This window comes from Rhinolophus sinicus, chromosome 1 (assembly GCF_057876585.1).
Source record: "Rhinolophus sinicus isolate RSI-liver-muscle chromosome 1, RSI-T2T, whole genome shotgun sequence".
In the NCBI taxonomy this organism is placed as follows: Eukaryota; Metazoa; Chordata; class Mammalia; order Chiroptera; family Rhinolophidae; genus Rhinolophus; species Rhinolophus sinicus.
The window spans coordinates 8,932,977-8,947,773 of record NC_142501.1 but is presented as its reverse complement, the minus strand read 5'-3'; the positions used below and the strand labels follow the sequence as shown (position 1 = coordinate 8,947,773).

At 43.6% G+C, this 14,797-nt stretch overlaps 1 protein-coding gene across 6 annotated transcripts in view; it reads right to left on the bottom strand.

Annotated features, from left to right (window-relative positions):
- Positions 1–4,538, bottom strand: part of MRTFA (myocardin related transcription factor A) — a 176,782-nt gene extending 172,244 nt beyond the window's left edge. For 2 of the 6 annotated variants that reach the window (XM_074326439.2, XM_074326440.2), the window contains exon 1: positions 4,287–4,538. The gene's annotated coding sequence lies outside the window, so the exon portion shown is untranslated. The remainder of the gene's footprint in view (positions 1–4,286) is intronic. The other 4 variants (XM_074326441.2, XM_074326442.2, XM_074326447.2 and 1 more) reach the window with 3 other exon arrangements.
- Positions 4,539–14,797: the final 10,259 nt, after the last annotated feature.

Below are 14,797 nucleotides of genomic sequence, written 5' to 3'. Positions count from 1 at the left end.
CGATGATTCATATAAAGCTGTTCCAAGCACCTGGCATATTTTTAACTTATTTGATACTCATAGCAGCAATATAATGCAGGCAGCATTGTTATCCCCATTTGACAGTTAGTGAATCACTAAGAAAAAGTAGCAAGAAAAAGTAGCAATCATATTCACAAACCCAAGGTCACACCACTAGGTAGCAAGTGGTAGGGCCAGGATTCAAACCCAGCAAGTCTGGCTCGAGTACTTACGCTCTTAACTACTTATACTCTATAAATGCTTGCCTATCACTCTGATAAATTACTGTTCTCTTCAATATCAGAAAAATTACTCCACCCTCACCTTACACACAGAGATCAAATATTTGTCCTTAGTGTAAATGCTGGCCTTAGAATACTTCAAACATTTTAGATGGCCCTAATACAGCGTTCACTTCCACGTATTAGTCTACTATGTGGAAGGCACACTATAAACACAATAAATATGTGTGACTATCTGTTAACAGAATTAAATCTTTTCCAATTCCCTCATCTCCCCAACGGTAACCTTCACGTTCTGAATCCTTCCCTCCCCTCCGCCAGCACTTTGTACCGTCTTTCAACACTTACTTTTCTATGCTACCCACCGAGGCAGCCAGCCTCCAAGGTGGCTCCTAATGATTCTCACCTCCTGGTAGTGACATTCCTGCGTAATCCCTTCCCACAATGTGTGACCAACAGCATACTGGAGGAAAGATGGTATGTGACTTCTGAAGCTAAGTCATAAAAGACAGTGCAACTTGGTCTCTTGGATTATTTGCCCTGGGGGAAGCCAGCCATGAGGGCATTTAAGTAGCTCTATGGAGAGGCCCACATGGAGAAGAACTAAGACTTCCAACCAACAGTCTGCACCAATTTGCCAGCCATGAGTTGCCATCTTGGAAGAGGACCTGCCAGCCTCAGTCAAGCCTTCAGATGACCACACCCAAGATGACATATTACTGCAACCTTTAGAAAGACCCTGAGCCTGAACCACTCAGCCAAGCTGCTCCCAAATTTGACTCACGGAAACTGTGAGAAAGAATGTTTATTGTTGTCTTAAACATTAACTTTTGGAGTAATTTGTTACACAATAGACAGCTAACAAACACATCTACTCTCTGAAACTGGAAGCTCGAGAGCAGACAGACCTTGTTTCCTTGATTCTCAAAACTCCAGTAAGGCCTTAGAAATAAATATTGTTGAATTGTGAGTGGGCCATTCCCTTTATTCAATATTCCTTTTCGTCCAAAATGTATCCATTTATAAACTACTCCTCATACCTAAACCACTTCATCTGTAATCTATCAATGTCTTCTTCCCTTTTCTCATTCAAAGACCTTCTGATAGGTTCTGATGAACCTGTACGAAGTTTATTCTCAGACGAAAATGTTCCATATTATGTCAATCAAATCTAGCTATCAATCCTAGCATTTATACTCATACACACACTACTCATTGTAAATATATATTTGTTCATGTTCATCTTTTATTCAATGAATATTACTGAGCACCTACTATGTCCCAAGAATTGCTCTTGAAGCTGAGAATAAAACAAATACCCTTGAGCTTATGGAGCTTAGTCTCGTATGTGCTCTTGCCATCATGGTCTCTGCAAACACAATACAATAATCTTTGTTAATATGACTTCAAAATTCTAATTTCCCCTTTGTAAAAATCAATTATTCAAAACTATTTACCCCTTCATTGTCTATTTAATTGGTCGTATGTCTGATATCTTTTTCTTTGTATACTTGAATATTTAAGCTGCGGTCTCAAGAAAAGTTTATACCTTTTTAAAACAACTTTGTAAAAGGCTCCGTATAGAATCTGTATATATCAAGTCTTCCATTTTTACTGCGTGTTTCCATGGGCCACACTTTTTAGCAAATGCCACCACATTTATAAGCATAAAATAAATACCATTTGATAAAGATAGCCTTTATTTATTACACAAGTTCAGCAACTCTAAATCAACAAGTATGAACATTTATTTCACAGAAAGTAATGTGTAACAGATGTAGTATGATATACGTAGGTGGAATTTTCTGATCTCATTTATATTTACTTCTACAAAGTTCAAGGAAAAGAGCATACCACCCTTGTAAATCAGAGCTTCAAGTCCTGGCTCTGTCACTAACCTTAGACAAATTAAACTATCCTGAATCTGTTTCCCTATCCTAAAGTAGAGATAAACTCTACCTCACAGGGTTATTGTGAGGATTAAGTAATACATTAAAAGCCTAACTTAATGCCTGTTACAAAGTGGGCATCAAGGAGTGCCAGTTTCCTCCTTCTTCCCTCGGACTTACACCTGACAGTCAGAAGATTTGTCAGGAAATCTTTCTAAACCCAGTTACTTCTGTTTGGAATGATCTTCCTCTCTCAAACACCATCTTCCCTTTGCAGTCCAAAGGAAAAGTTCCCTTGAGTCTCCCATACAGTTCTGGGCTTGTACTTAAGACTTTATTTCAGTGTGTTACGATTATCTGTCGCTTTCTGCTTCTCCCACTAGAGTGTGAGCTCCTCATGAGCAAGGACCACATCTCACTTACCTTCATAACCTTCATAACTTTTAGAAAAACACCTGGCACACTACAGGCGTGGAACAAAAGTTTGTTGAATAAATCAATGAATTAGTGAATAAAGTCATTACTTAAGTAGTACCCGTAATTACTACTGGGTGAACCAAACTTTATGGTTTTGCCCTTTATGGGCTGAGGTGCTGTTTTACACAGCTTTTGAATCCCTTCCTCATAGCACTCGGCAGTGAACTAAGGTCGTGGAAAGTCTGCAATAAATACTTTTGAATTACAGGGTACGTATTACTCTTCCATCTCACAACTTTACTCCAAATAAAAAAATTATCCTAATGAATGTAACTTTTGGAAGGCTTTTTAAACAGGGGCTCTTCTTAACAGTTATTGCAAAGAACTGAAGCAAATGCTGGAACTAGACTACAGTCAGTTTTTCTTTGCATTTGTTTTCGAAAAAAGCAGTAATGGTTTCTCTCTCATTGTTTCATTAAGAAACTGAGTATCATAAAGCCCTTTGATTCACTATGAAAAATGCAAAAGACATTAGGCAAAACTTAGTTTAATAACTTTCAGCCAAGGGTTCCCCACCCTGCAGTCACGGGGCTGTGGGCCAGCTGGCTGTACCACCTCATCCCTGGGAGGTGGCTGCTTTTCAACAGTAAAACTGCATAAGTGAAATGTGGAGTTTTTTTTGGGGGGGTCTTTTAAATCTTTAAAGTCGCATAAATTTAACTTCTTATTGAAAGTAAAGGTTATGTTATAGGCTTTGGCTTCAGGTAGAAAAGATCTTGAAAAGATCTCAAAAACGAGCAACTTGGGGCCATTTCAGACATCTTATGGATTTAATAATACATAAAAAACACATGAAGCTAGGTGCCATTTCATTAGTACATTTAAGTGATGTATTTCACATTCCTGTATACACACACTTCATGCCAAGTACAGCCTGGTAACAGTTAACCGTCCACCAAACCGGTGCTCTACAATAGTGAGAAAACAGAGAAATCCTGACAAAGCCAAGCTGGGCTGGTGCTTAAATACAAACTGGTTTACCAGTCGTTCTCAACGTACAACGACCTCACGTGATAGATATTATCCATATTCTTCTCATGAGGAAACTGAGGCCCAAGATTACACAGCGGACAAACAGCAGGTTTGAGAACCTGACTCGAGAAAGGTCCAGCCCTAGCCCTAGAGTATCAATGCTTCCTATGTACCGGCCAGGGTAGGGGTGTAATCAAAGCGTCCTGACAGACACTTTCTAAGAGGGTAAAGTTCTTGACAGTCAAGTTTCGAACCTGCCAGAGCCCTTACACCTGGAGGCATTCGGGTTGCTACACAGGCATTAACAAGTCCAGGTGAGCCTTCCTTGCCTGGGAACCTTGGGATTGCACATGGATCCTGAGGATTCGCACGAGATTCCGGGGAAAGCGCCGGACAGCGGGTCCCTGTAGTCATCATCCGCCCGGGTCGCAAGACGGCTGGGAACCTAGGTGTCTCCTCACCCGCTTAGCCGACCAGGCAACGCACAGGTGCAGGGCCGCGCCCCGCGCCACCCGCCCGGCTCACCCACCGGGACCCGGAGGGGCGGGGCGGCGGTGGGAGGGACAGAGCCGGGTGGGGGCCCAAGGCCGACCCCGCCCGACTCCCCCCACCCGAGGGCGCGAGTAGCGCGGTCTTGCGGAGAAAGGATGCTCGGGCGGGGCGACGCCGCGGTGGGGGAGGGGTCTCTGGCTGGACTCTCACTCACCGCCTCGTTCTCCTCCTGGCCCGGGCTCCGCGGCTGTCCCTGTTCCTGCTCTGACAGCGCGCGACTCCTCCAGAGGCTCAACGTTCAGCCAGGGCGCGTGGAGCTGCGGAGAATCGGCGCGAGCGGAGGGCGTGTGGCGAGCGGAGCCGAAGGGGAGGGGGAGATAGGACGGTTGCTCTCGCCGCCGCCGCCGCGGCCACCACAGACACGGCCGCCGCCGGCTCCTTTCAGCCACGGAAGCTGCGGACCCTCCCACCCCACCCGCCTCCAGCCTTCCACGCCGCCTGCTGGAGAAGTGACGGCGGCGCTGACCAATCAAAGGTCTTGTGGCGGCCCGGCCTGGCGGGCTACGGGAAGAGTGAGGAAGGGAGGGGCACGAAGGAGTTGATGATGGAGGCGGGACTTCCTGTGACTGACGGTCCACCACAGCAAATGGGCAGTGGGAAGATGACCTCATCGCTGAGGGAAGTCTGGAACTGGCCGAGCGGCGGCGAGGAGGTGGGAGGAGGTCGGCGAGGAGCCGGGGGCGGGGCTGTGCGGCCTTAAAGAGGCCGCAGCCCATTGGTCCAGAGAAGGGCGGGGGACCCGGCTGGACCTCGCGAAGTTGCCAAAGGGTCAATGCCACGAGCTCTTTCACTGCATTAATCTTCCGGACCCCGTACTCATCTTTCTAAAGGCCTGAAGGGTCCCTCCTGGGGCTAATAAATGGATTACTTTACTTTCACATTTCCCAAAAGGAGACAATAAATTTCGCACTGGCCCGGAGCCCTGAATTCCCGTTACAGCCCCCGCCCCACTGGGGCCAGTTGCCCGAGTCCCCAACGATAAATGGGAGGGTACTGACACCTACCTACCCCTCCCTACCTGCCTGGAATGTTGAGATCATCAACAGCGAAAGTGCTTTTGTATTCGAGAAGGAAACGGGCTGAATGAACCCAGAAGCTTGTGTATTAGGAGACTCAAGGAAAAGCATCTGTGAAAGGGAGGGCTGCACTAGATGACTCTTGCAACTCTAAAATTCTCAAATACTGATGTCCTGCTCTCTCCGGCACCCACTCCTGTAACGCAGGGATGTAGGGGTGTGTGTGTGTGTGTGTGTGTGTGTGTGTGTGTGTGTGTACGCGGGTCTCCTGCATTAGGCACTGAGGCCACACATGGACCTGGTTCATAACGTCAACAAGGAGAAGGAATGCAGGTTAAAGAGAAGAGAAACCAGTAAAGCAAGGTCCACAGTGATAAGTGCCTTTGGTGGAGGCAGGCCTTTTGCTCCCCCTCCCCCAGCAATGGGAAGGAGCCCAGAAAAGAAGAAATAACTCCAACTTGGCCGTGTGGAAAAAAGGGGGAAGTGCTTTCCCGAAAGCTTCCTGGGGGCGATGGCACCAGGCAGGGTCTGAGGGAGGGAAAACGGGCAAATCATTTTACATTCCAGGGTAAATTCTTACCGTGATCCTCAATTCTACCCCAAAGGTGTCCCAGGACTGCCCTTTGGTGCAACTCTCAGAAGAGAGGCAAAAGAGGGTGCCTCCTCACCCCCTCCAACAGCTGCAAAGCCAAGATGGCTCTAGGTAGTCCCAATTATTCATCTATGTGTCATCTTCAAGTTCAGTAACACATCATGGTCACAGAATCTTAGAGCTGGGCAGGATCCTTGTGACCGCTTAGTCACACACCTTACCCCAAGGCAAGAAACCTTTTGCAAAAGTTCTGATAAAATTATTTATTCAACAAATATTTGAGTAAGACACAAAGGGTGTAAGATGAGATAGTCACTGCCCTCAGAACACTTTCACCAAACGGGGAAGTTAAGGCACGTGCTGAGGTGACTATAATGCCAGGCCATATCCCAAGTGTCATGACTAACAAGAGCCCAGAGGTCTGCCTCAGATAAAGTACTGCTGGTTGGAATTATTGGGGTTGGGCAGATTTCCCCAAGACGAAACCTAGCTGGTGCTTTCCAGATAGGGTCTACCTAGACACAGCATTTGTGAAAAAGCCAAGGAAAGAAGGAAGTATAGGCATATTTCATTAGTTATGGGAAGTGTGAAATGCCCATTCATTGATATGCCCAAACATGGCCAAGCTCATCCCCTGTCAAATAGGCCTGTTTTTTGGGTTTTTTTTTTTTTTTACAAACTAAATTGTATACATTTTGTATATACATACGTATATGAGATATATATCTTATGAGTGATCTGCCTTTCTCTAATCTCTGATCTAGATCCTAATGTTTTCCTCTAATGCTTCACAGAACATGTCTAATCCCAGCTGTCATAATTACATTCCAAAGATTTGAAGATGATGATTGTGCCCTCTTTCCCATACCCATTACCCATCTCTCAAAACAGAAGGGCTATCGTCCCTTTTTCTTGCCACCATGCTTCAGATGATGGTTTCCATATGCCTCAACATCCTAATGGCTTCATGCAGACATCCTTCAGTTTGTCGGGGGCATGCATTATTTTTATCCTTCCAGTAAATGTTCCCTTTCTTCTGGTAAGGGAAGCCTAATTTTCTCTGGGGAACCACTCCTCCGCATTCTCTGTCTTTATGGCTGCCAGGAGGCTGACTTCACTATTTACCTTGCCTGTGGGGAGGACATGGCCCAGTCCTAACCAACCAAAGTACTGTCCACCGCTCCCCACCACCAACATCTGTAGTGATTGACTTAGGGAAAGGCATGTGATCCAAAGCAGTCCAATCAGAATGAGTCCTGGGGCCTTTTTTGGAACTACTGGGACAGAGTTCTCTTTGCACAAGAGCTGCTGAACTGTCTGGCTATGCACCTGGAGTTGACAGGACGGACTATGGGAAAGAACTTGCTCAAGAATAAAGCCAATACCAAACCAAACTATCAGAGCTGAAACACAGATAAAAGTCTCAACAGGTAATAACGCTGTCTGAGAATCTGAACCCGGCTATTTTTTGGCTTTTTGATTTTGTAGGTGTCTTAGGTCAGGGTCCTTAGAAACAGAGAGATGGAATTTATTAAGGGAAGAAAAACCTATAAGGGAGAAAGCTGAGCAGGGCAGGGAAAGTGAAAGAGCTGAGCAAGGCTCAGCCTGATCTTTCCTTGGCCTGATCCACAGTGGAGAGCTCTGGAGCATAAACCACACGTACCATGGAGTTAATCCCCCATGAAGCAATGGGCAGCTTTGTGTACCCCAGTATCCATCAGCCATTGGCTATGGGCCATGAGGTGGTTAAGGTCACCAACACTTACTTCACTTTCCGCTCCCTTCAGGTGAGGGCAATTCTCTGAACCCTTAGCTGCCAACACTCCCAGCAGCTAGGGAACAGGTGCACTGGCCTGTTAAAGAGATCTGGGAGGGGCACCCTTGAGTCTAATGCTCAAGTGGGCCAATACATTCCCTTCCCAGTTGAGTTTCTGTTCCTTGCAGCCAAAATGTGACTGCATAAAATACCCGGGTATGATCTGACCACCACAGAATACAGTGAGACTTCGGCCCTCCTTGGTCTGACTCCTACGTCCATTAGTGCACTGGACAATTGCGTTGGCAAATTTAGTGGCTCCAACTGACTTTATAACTAATCCTTTCCACCTCTTTCCTCTAGAGGTTTTTTTCCCCCCTCACAAACTGATACTAAGCCAAATTCACTCTTTCATGAACTTCTATAATTAGTTCTTTTATCATAAGAATTGAGCTTAACCCTGCTAATAATTAGCAGCTAGTTGTCATTTTGTCCATTTCCATCTTTTGCTGCAACTTGCTGTAAACACATGCTGATTTGATTCTGTCACCCATCTAATTGGCCACCACTTATAATTTTGTTGCTGTTGCTGAAAGAGGCAAACCCCATGACAGAAATCTTCAGCAAACCACTAGACACAGATTTCCCCTCCTTTCAACCTGCTAATTCACACCCCTGGAAAACTTACTCCACTTGTTCTTTTCCTCTTTGTCTCTCTTCCTGGGGCATCTCCCAGGAGGGTATTTCCCAGAACTTGACCAGCCCTGTTTTCAGCAAATCCAGCTCTTTCCTGTTTCTTTTGAAGTCTTTGTTCAGGTTGGTCCCTCTACCCAAATGTCTTCCCTTTTATCTTTAGTCACATCCTAGCTTACATCCCACTTTCTCCACTATTCCTGCAGCCTAAATGGAACTTTTCCTTCTCTGACAGCCCATAGCTCCTACTGTGCCAAGCACAATACTAAGCACCCTAAATGCTTTCATTATCTTACTTCATCCTTGTGGAAACCCTGAGGTGGGTGCTGTTATGATTCCCACTTTTCAGATGAGGAAACTGAGACTTAGAGAGGTTAATTAAGTAACTTAATATCACACAGCTAAAAACTAGCAAAGCCAGGGTACAGATACTAAAATTAGGATTCTGGATGCAATACAAGAAACACTTGTGGGCTACACACAAGGAACTAGAGGAAATATAAAAAAATGAAATAGACAATGCTTGCCCACAATCAATAACAGGATCCACAAATGACACTAATATGAACAATGCTCTAAGGACATTAGAAATGAAATAAGGGAGAGCTCATGTCTGGTGGAAAACCCAATAAGGCCATGTGAAGGAGTTTACGTTTGACAGGCAGGAATGAGGTGGGGCGCTCCAATTTAGGGAACACTGTGAGTAATGTCATGGAGGAAGGAAAACATGGGACATGTTTGAGCAAGGGAGTTGTCTGGCTTGTTTGAGAGATAAGACTTGAAAGTTTGGTTGAAGCCCTGTTGTAAAACGTAAAGAATGCCCAGGTAAAGTAGGTGTTGGATTTTTGAAAACAGGATCCAAACTGTGTCTTAGGAAGATTTACATGGTAGTTAGTTGATTGGATAGAAGGAGACGAAAATGGGAGTGGAGAGACAAGTTAGGAGACCACAACTGTTATCCAGCTATGGGAAATAAGGACCTACCAGGGTGGGGACAGTAAACTTGGATTAATTTCCCCCCTATACTCTGTAAACACTCTCTGTCTTTTCTTGTCCCCTGAAGATCATAACATCCTTGAGAAGTGTCAATCATTTTTTTAAATGTGCCCATAACCTCTAAACCACTAACAATTTCTTGATACATAGTAATCACTCAACAAATATTTTTGGAATTGAATTGAATGTATAATCGAAGTGATAAAAAATGTTGGGGCTCTGTTTAAATGGTTTTATAGGAACTTACACCCTGCCTGCAACTATCTGCAATATTACTTGATAACAAAACTGAGCTAGTTTTTTTATTCTGCACCTACTATGTACATCATCATCTTATTCAATTCTCCCAATTGGTAGGTACTGACTTTATTTCCATTTTACATATCAGAAAAACAAGGTCAAGCAAGTAGGGTGACCTATTGTCCCAGTTTGTGGGACTTTCAGTGCTAAAACCAGGACAGCCCCAGGCAAATCAAAAAGATTGGTCACCCTACGAAGATACCCTGTCCCACATGACACAAGCCAGGGTTTAAACACAAGTCTAACCAACTCAAACCCCCTTGGGGTTTTATTTCGGCTTTCAGCCGATCTAAGTATCTTACTTGGGTACCGAATCAAAGTATACCCTTATGTTGATTTTGGCTCATGTATCTGGAGCCTGCTTGAGACTGGAGCGTATTGAGAGGAAGAGAATCACAAAATGGATGGGTTTTTGTTAGAGAAAAGGAATCCAGGCTGAAGAATGCCTTTGCCGGACTTTTACTCCAAGAGCTTGGTTTTATAAACTGTTCTATGGCTCCCCCTAGTGGCTCATGGTTGTAACACCCTTCTTTAGACCTTGTAAACGGTTTGGGGAGCATAAAGATTTTGTTTTAAAAATAAAAACTAGGAGAGATCTTTTTTTTCTTAAATGAAAGCTGGTTAGACTGTCATAATCTAGGGTGAGGACAATCAAGCACAAAATGTAAGTGGATGGATGCAAAAAAAAAAACAAAACTCAATAATCAAGATAAATTTCAATGCAATATTTCAAAATATCAAAATTAATGCCCTCCAAACCCCACGATGAACAAAGTATTAAAATTTAAAATACATAACAGACCCTGTACTTGCCCTACCATGCCTCTACTGCCTCACCCTAATTTCGTGAGCACTGGCACAGGAGCCAGGAAACCCAGCCCCAAGGCAAAGCTTTCTGGTGGAGGTCTGAATCACCATGGGAAAAGCGAAGTGGTGCTTTTCAGGCTTTCCACCAAAGAACCTTCATAGAAGAAAGAGCATCCCGTGCTAGGAGGAAACAGAAAGTCTGCAGCAAGCAAGAAATTTATTTAAAGCTTTCATTTCGGCACATTTTGATTTTGACTTCGTAATGTATTCATTTTTGGTTCTGTTCTATTATCTTTTATTGAAATATATATACTTCAGAAGTGTACAGAAAAGTGCGTTTACCGTAAATGTGGAGCTTGAAGAATTTCCACAAATGGAACACACATGTTACCGAACACCCAGATCAAGAAACATTACAAGGACCCCATAAGTCCCTCTCATGCCACCTTCCATTCACTGTCTCCCCAAGGTACCTCCATATTAATGTCTGACCGCATAGATTAGTTTTGCCTATGTTTTTGTTCTTTATATAAATGGAATGATACAGTCTAAAGTATTTTGAGTGTTGAGTTATTTTGCTCAAAACTGTGTTAGTGAATTTAGGCCATTTTTGTGTGTGTGTGATTGTAGTCTATTCATTCTCATTGACTATATTATAATAAATTTATCCATTCTGCTGATGTGGGTCGTTTTCAGTGTGGGACTATCACACATCATGCTGGTATGATTATTCTATGCATGTCTTTTAGTTAACATACATTCATACATTTCTGTTGGGAGTGGGTTTGCTGGGTCATGGGGAATGCATATTTTCAGCTTTGGTATCCACTGCCAGTTAACCTTCTAAAATAGTTGTAGCATTTTATACTCACTGAGAGTTCGTGATGTTTCACATCCTGTCTAGACTTGATATTTTCAATCCTTTTTATTTTATCCAGTCGAGTGGAATGATATCATATTGTAGTTTATTTGCGTTTCCATGGTGAGAACGTAATGAAGTTAAGACCCCTTTCATACATTTATTCTGCATGTGGATAGCTTCTTTTGTGAAGCACCTGCTCAAGTTTTTTGCCCATTTTCCTGTTGGATTGTCTGTATCTTTTCCTTAATGATTTGTAGGAGTTCTTTTTAAATCCTGGATTTGAAACCTTTATCAGATACATGTACTGAGACTATCTTATACTATTTTGTAAGTTTTCTTTTTATTCCTTTAATGGTATCTTTTGATAAATAGAGGTTCTTAGTTTTAATATAGTTCACTTAATAATTCTTTTTTCATTTACGATCCTTTTTGTTTCCTGTTGTGAAAGATCTGCCTATTCCAAGGTCATAAAGATGTTCACCTATATTTTATTCTAAAAACTTTATTTATTTATGTTAGCTTCATATCTGCCATCCTGGAAATGATTTTTCGTATGGTGTGAGGTAGGGGTCAAAATACAGTTTTTCCCATATGTTAGGTGACCATAGACGTGTGATTTTTTTTTTATATAAAGGTAAATAAATTAATTCCCTGTCATATTATATGATTTTCCTTTCATTCTTCAAGTAAAACTGACACTCCAGAAATGGCTATTCCTGAGCACTGGTTAAGGCACATTATCTACATGACCTCATTTAATAAGTCTCACCATACTTGTAGAGGTAGGTATTCATATTTCAATTCTATAGATGAAAAAAGTGAGGCTCAGGAAATGAAAATATGTTAAGGGTACACAGCGAGTAATTACCCAGTGTTCAAGATTAACTCATGGAGAAAGTTTCCCTTTGGGGTGGTGACCATCCACCAAGGTAACATGTTGTCTATTCCCAAGTTGATGGACATTTGGCCTATTTCTAGTTTGGGGCTCTAATGAATAATGCTGCGCTGAACATTTTCATTGCCCTTGGGTAGATCCTTTGTTCCTCACTTCCCCTTGCTGACTTCTTTTGACTTCTTTTGTGATTTGATGACTTTTTGCAGCAGTCTGCTTGGATTCCTTTATCATCATCTTTTCTGTATCTGTTACTGGTTTTTCCTTTGTGGTTCTCAGGAGGCTTACATATAATATCTTATAACATCTTATTTTGGCTGATAACTTTGATAGCATACAGAAACATTATACTTTTACTTCTCCTCCCCTCACATTTTAGGTTATTAATGTTTAAATCTCTTAATCTACAGGTTCCCCCGCCCCCCAAGGAGGAGGGTACTGTGGCCCTCATGCTTGACTCCCAGTCTTCCATTTCCCCCTGAAATGTTTGTTCTAAGCCAATGACAGCAATTTCCCAGGTGTCCTGGCAGGCGCTGGTTTAGGAATGGAGAAGTTACCCAATCCTGGTCAGTCAATGAGACACAACAGACTTCCACGGTGGGGTCAGGGGTGGGGGTGGTAAAGGTTTCCTTGAGCTTAGGAAAGAGATGAGGATGTTATTTGGCAGTGAGATCCAGAGCTGCTGCAGCCACCTTGTGACCAGGGGCATAACTAGACTTAAAATGAAGCAGACACCGACAAAGGCAGAGGGGAGAGATGGAAAAGGCCTGGCACCTCTGTGGTATTATTGAGCAGCTGATCGGACCACTCCTGGAGCCTGACCCACTGCTGGGTTTTCAGTTGTGTGGCATAATGCATTTCCTCACTGTTTAAGCTCATTTGAATTTTTGTTGTTAATTGAAGCCAGAAGCAGTCTGACTGAACACAGATTGGTCAACAGTGTCCAATGTGGTCAGGAGTTGGCACACATACGGTCAAATGGGTATTTTGTCGGCCCAATAAACCCTCTGAGGAATAACCCACACCTTTTCCTCAGAAATCCTTCTCAGTCCATGTGATTTCAGTGGGTTTGAGCCCTTCCCCATCCCCCAAAGAGACCACATAATCAAATTCTAACCAAAGTACTCCCTATCCCTGGGATAGGCATGTAACCAAACCAGGCCAATCAGAGCGCTCCCTGGGACTTCAGCCATAGTTGCTGGGAAGAGAGTCTCTCTTCTCTGACTTCATAAGCTATAAAGACAATGCAGGCTTGGAGCTACCAATGGCCATCTTGAGGTCGGTGGCAAGAGAAGACTGGAAATAAAGCCCAATAATGACAAGCAGGACCAAATGGTGAAGAAGAAAGAGAGGCAGGGTCCTCATGACATCAATCACACCTCTAGATGGGGCCAGGCTTGCAGCCCTCCACACCTGGGGGCAAGTCACAAAGTTGGGGAAGGTAGGGACCCCCGCTATTGGCTGGGGCTCTCTCTATCTGTGCTCTGAGTTGGTAGAAGAGGTTACACTGGTTTCTCTCCCTACCCAAGTTCTACCTGATTAGAACAGTGTTCTGAAGTCATTTTTTCCTGGCCTCTATGTGCTGCCGTCCTACTGACTTCTCCTGAAGTGATTATTTTTTTCTTACCTGAATGGACAGGAATACTCAATGCCCCAGTGCCACCCGAGGCTTAGAAAACTAGATTGCAGAAAAAAAATACAGGCCATAAAATCACAGATGAAAGTCAACCTAAATGATTATATGACACTAATGGTACCAGCTCCCTGCAAGTGAACAAAATATACCTCATGATAGCAGTAATAAAACAGACACTTCACAAAACACTCACAGCAAAGAGACGCAGGGCAACTTGGTGGAAAGACAGGCATGGTTTCAAAGCCTGGCTCTGCCCTGCTGGCCAGATGACCTTAGGTAGTTTCAATATTCCCATGTGTAAATTAGGGCTAAATATGTGTACTGTAACTATAACCTCTGCCTCTGCCCCACCATGGGGCTCACTTCCTCTGACATACAGTAGGAAATCGGAAGTGCTCTCTCAGGTCTCTCCTGATTTCTCACTGTCTTTGTGGGTCCTCTCATCCCCAGTGCTGTTGGGGGCCACCCTGAACTTTGGTGTGGTCCAGTACCTGGAGTCCTGGAAATGTGTTGTCTCCTTCTTCTATTTCCCCCACACCCCTGCGTGCCACATTATGTACGGAAGGGTTGGTGCAATTAAGGAGAATTACAACAAGAATATAAAGCTGTGGCCTACACCTGGTGGTAATTAGCCCCGTGACCTTGAGCAAGAGACTTTAACAGCCCTTTTGCAACAAGGAAGTGATGATGTATTCCAGTGGTTTTAAGACCACCACTAAGAAAACACACCAACAATTCCATTATGACAAAACGTATTAACAGTAGTTCTGAATAAGCCACAAACCGGTCACAACAACTCTCATTGCTTTGAAATTCTGATCTCTTCTGAGAGTTGCAATTTCTCCTGCCTTCAGTTGCATTGCTTGGCATATATGATAGTCAATCTGTCTACCCATATCTTAGAAACAAAATGTAACACACTTTCCGCTCCTGGTTTGTCTTCCTAGCGTAGGTTCTGCAAAGCACTCCCTGTTGCTTTATAAGGAAAGAGTAGTCATTCCTCCAAAGAGAAAACTTTGTTTCACTACTATCAATTTCACTCCCTGTTTCTCCCTTACCTCTGCCTTTCTTTCTACATAATCTGAACGCTAAATCACAATATGAATTTGCCGAAG